The 5000-nt window shown below is 40.2% G+C and overlaps 1 protein-coding gene across 1 annotated transcript in view; it reads left to right on the top strand.

Annotated features, from left to right (window-relative positions):
• The window catches only part of spock3 (SPARC (osteonectin), cwcv and kazal like domains proteoglycan 3), a 22042-nt gene extending 21216 nt beyond the window's left edge, over window positions 1–826 (top strand). Inside the window, exon 11 of the mRNA XM_062516954.1 lies at window positions 1–826. This exon is cut by the window's left edge and continues 853 nt beyond it. The gene's annotated coding sequence lies outside the window, so the exon portion shown is untranslated.
• The last annotated feature ends 4174 nt before the right edge of the window (window positions 827–5000 follow it).

Below are 5000 nucleotides of genomic sequence, written 5' to 3'. Positions count from 1 at the left end.
TTAAGAGGCTATTTTTCTATGGCATTGTTTTACATGTGTGAACTTTTTTTTCTGAAGGAAGGAACATCATATGGATTCCATTGAGAATGGTGTAATGCCAGTGATGAAACATAGTCAACATAATAATTCTACTCAAGTTAAACATAAACTCTAATCTGCATATAGAAAATATATAAACACACAAATACACACTCACAATACTGTCATTATATTCTCATTGTCATACCTGCTAGACACTGACTGCTAGAGTGAGGTGCCTTTGAATGGTTAAGAGAGGGAGAGAGAAATGACGTGAAGAACTTTTTTTTATTTGGCTTAGGTAGACATAAAGGCTGTAGTCCTTTAGGAAGCAGTTCAGACAGCTTAACGCTTTACTGCTGGGTTTGACTGTCTTGAGTTCTGAGTGAATGGGCCTGTCTGTGTGTAGATACACTTGTTTGTGCGTGAGTGTATTCATATATATCAGTGTGTTCTATATGAAGTATGCAATTGATCCATATTGAACTGTACTGTAGCAGTTAGCAGTAAGACTTCTAAAAGATGTGTCTGTTTATTTTTGTATCTGTTGGTTTAGTCATGTTTTTCAATTGGACCATGTATTCACTGGTAAAACAACATGTTAGGCCTAAGTAATTGTTCTGATGTGTGGCTGGTGAGCCTCGGCTTCCTCCATTGGTCGACCCAACTGTGATTCTCATTCTGATCTCACTGCATCTCAGCCCTCCATCTCAACAAGGACCATCACACCACTCCGTCTCTTTTAGACATATAGGCATTTTTTACAGTGTATGATTTGCTGAAATAAACAATATTGACCAAATGTGAATTTGCGTTAAACCAGTGTATTCTGAAACAAGATTATTTAAGGTGTTGCCGCTTAGGTGTGACTGTGTGTGTGTGTGTGTGTGTGTGTGTGTGTGTGTGGGTGTGGGTGTGGATGTGAGAGAGAGAGAGACCGAGAGAGTTTAGGCTGTATTCCATTATGTATAAACAAACCAAATGAATATTTTATGTGTCATACTTTCTTCTCTGAGCTAACCTCTTTTCCAACCACTCTCTCCATCTCTTTCTCTCTCTCTCTGATGGACACACACACACACACACACACACACACACACACACACACGCTCATGCTCCACATTGTCTACCAGAGCCTGGACTGGAACTGGAAGGTGAGTGGTTGAAAGTGGGTCATATGAACACAGGCGCTGTCTGTATGCCACTGTATTGATCCCATGACTGAGCTTTAATGAGCCAGTCATTACTCACTCAATATTACGCTTATACTACCATCACAAGCTCTCTCTCTCTTACACACACACACACACACACACACACACACACACACACACACACACACACACATTCACAGTATGCAGAAGGTTCCGTCTGAGCTGGATGTGGGAGGGGTGTTTTCATCAGCCATTTTTCCATTTTGTCCTCTGGATAAATGAAATTACTGGATAAAAAGTCAGTGACCTAAAAATATGATGAGCTTTTATCCCATAGCAACTAGAGGGCATGTATACTGGCACACAGACACAGACATACTGAACACTACACACATACAGTACACACATAAATACAGAACCTGAGAAAAGAATCAAGAATTTCAATGTCAAAGCATTATTATTCCAGAGGAGGGTGCACGGTAACAAAAGGCTCTGCCTCCAACTGTAGTTTTTCTTGGGATTACACTAACTCCAGTATTTTGTGATCATATGGTGTAGGTGTGTTATATGGGACTAGAAGATATTTAATATTCAGGTGCTCTACCATTTATGGCTTTGTATGTTAGTATGTGTATGAAGTCAATGCGACTTTTAACAGATAGCTAACCAGTGTGAAGATGCTAGGATGGGGGTAATATGTTCATATTCTTTGGTCCTAGTGAGTGTGCTCAGCAGTTTTAAGCTGTAAACTCTTTAGACAGGTATTATTGGAGCTGGTGTATAGGGCATTACAAGTCTATCCTAGAAGTGACAAAAGTGTGTGCAAGAAGTGTGCAAACTCTTCTTCATTTTTGTCCTGCACCTTAAATGTGCACAATGACCTCTTCAAACTGTATACACAGTAACAGTAATATAGTGTCTCTCTCTCTCTCTCTCTCTCTCTCTCTCTCTCTCTCTCTCTCTCTCTCTTCAAACTACACACATACAACAGTAATAGCTGTCTCTCTCTGACATGAAATCAGACTCTGATGACTAAGAGACAACAACAAAGCATTTGCATACCTTTTTTTCTAAAGAATTGGCCGATGATAAATGTTTTATTCCCAGAGGACATTAAGGGAAACATGCACATACTGTACACATACACACTTTTCCATGTCCATGACATACAGCCTATATGGCCTCCTCTATACTGTATGTCCTCTCTCAGGGGATCAAGTCCCATTAACATCATCTTCATGCTGAGGGTGCACCCTTTTAATGTTAGAATCATTAGGTTGCAAACTGCAAACGTAGTCACTTCAAAACACACACACACACACACACACACACACACACACACACACATTTCTGTCCAGTACATCATTCACACTTCCGTCTGAGCACTTACCAGAAACAAAATGCTAGTGTTAGCGAGAGCAGGATGAGCTAAAGAGAGTCCTGAGCAGGACTCCTATCAATGCGCCTGTTTCCCACCCATCAGCTGTCTCTGGAGTGGAGAGGGAAGGAGCCCAAGTGAGGGGGATCAGAGAGAGGAAGAGCAGATAAGTCAATAAAGCTTCATCTTGACTCAATCAATAGCAACCTTAATGAGCCTGGCACTAAAACCTGTCTACAGAGAGAGGGCTGAGGAGCCTGACCCCAGGACAGCTGTGTACTGGGACACTCAGACAGATGAAGAGAGACAACTGGTGGCACATTACATATCCACCCTGAATGACCTGCAGACAAATGGGAAAACATGTAGCCATCTCTATTTCCTCACCTCTGTCATGTAGCCATCTCTATGTCCTCATCTCTGTCATGTAGCAATGGCTATCCTCATCTCTGTCATGTAGCAATCGCTATCCTCACCTCTATCATGTAGCTATTTCCTCACCTCTATTTCCTCACTTTCATTATTTTCCTTTTTGTAACACTCTACACATGTAGGCCTTCTGTGCAATGACTTGCATAGCTTTTACAGTACTTCAACACACAAAAAATATTATTATTTTTGCAGTAATTTTGCAGTGATTTTGCAGTAAAACATACAAACAAACAAACACACATAATTCTAAACCCCCCTTTTCTTTAAAACAGCCTAATTTCATCAATATTTTTGGGGGTATTGTCAAGTAGGTTGCCTCACACACACACCAGAGGTGGAAAAGTCCAGATTCAGAAAGTAAAAGTGACCCTGTAAAGCGGAACCAGTCGTTTCGGTAAAATTTTCTAAATGAAGTTATTGTGCTCACCTGAACGGCCATAAACTAAGCTTTCCAATGATATGTATATCAAGGGTATTACACAAACTATCGCTAAGATAAAGTTTGTTATTGTTGATTTTCTCAAAATAACGTTGTGTGCAAAACGACTGATTTCGCTTTGAATGGTCACAAAAGTCCTCCCACATATCTGTGCCAACCATTCATTTAAACCAGCTGATTCTAATTAGCATAACTCAGCTAGGTAGAGCACTTACAGTAATTAGTGAGATCACCTGTGTTACAGTAATTGTGCACCAGTAGCCAATACATGGTTGGATTTTTACTTTATGAAGCTGGACTTTTCCACCTTTTCCACACACACACACACACACACGCACGCACGCACGCACGCACGCACGCACGCACACGCACACACACACACACACACACACACACACACACACACACACACACACACACACACACACACACACACACACACACACACACACTGGCAAGTCTAAGCAAAGCTTTTGGTTTAGTGGTCTGTTACTTTGTTGTTTGTCATTTTTCAACAGAGTACAGTATACTGTACATGCATGTCTCACTGGAATAGTTCACTATTTTATATGAAAATGTTTGAAAATACTAAATATGAGGACATTTCTAATTAGTAGGCAACAGTACTAATGATAGAATAATAATATAAAGATATAAAGCAATATGGTACGAGTGTGAGTGGAGTTGGTAAGAATAAACCCATGTGGTTCTACTGTCTATATTATGGGGACCATATGTATACATAATCCTCTGGATCTAATGACATAATTGCTCTTGTACTGTGACAGTGAAGAATCCTGACCACAATCACAAAGAAATCGCTTACAGTAACAGTGCAAGGATTTTTCATGAGAGGAAGGACAGCAGGAGAAAATGTTGCTAAATCACAAAATGTCATTGGGTCATATTATGGATAATTGTTTAATTGTAGGATTTACAATATTAAAACCCACCTCACACCAATCACACTTGGTTTACATTGGCAGAGACAGAAAGCAGATCCACCAAGCATTGTTTCTGCCTCTCAATTCAATTCAATTCAATTCAATTCAAAGGGTGCTTTAATCATTAGCATGACTGTTTGTTACAGCGTTGCCAAAGCTACAGTAGTGATACAAATAACATCAATACTCTCTCTCTTTCTGTGTGTGTGTGTGAGAGAGAGAGAGAGAGAGAGAGCAAGTGAGATAGAGAGAGAGAGAGAGAGAGAGAGAGAGAGAGAGAACTTTTCATATTAACTACCTACGGTAGCAAAACAGCCGCTGCAAAAGTCTCCCTATGCCATGCAGAAAAAGGATTGTTGAAGCTGTCTTTTTGCCATTGCTGGACTATGGAGATGTTTTCTATAAGAATGCTACCCTGACTTCTCTCAAAGCACTTGATACTGTCTATCATTCAGCTATTAGATTTGTAACTGGTTCTAGCTATAACTCTCATCACTATACTCTGTATAACTTGGTTGGGCATCAATCATTATCAGAAAGGTGCTCCAGACACTGCTACTGTACACATACAAAGCCAAACTCATGAGTGAACTTCAACCCTACATCTCTTCACTGCTGCTCTGGCAATCAAATGT

This window comes from Sardina pilchardus, chromosome 2, assembly GCF_963854185.1.
Source record: "Sardina pilchardus chromosome 2, fSarPil1.1, whole genome shotgun sequence".
Lineage (NCBI taxonomy): Eukaryota > Metazoa > Chordata > Actinopteri > Clupeiformes > Clupeidae > Sardina > Sardina pilchardus.
The sequence above is the reverse complement of the archived record's forward strand: the minus strand, read 5'-3'. Positions and strand labels throughout refer to the sequence as shown.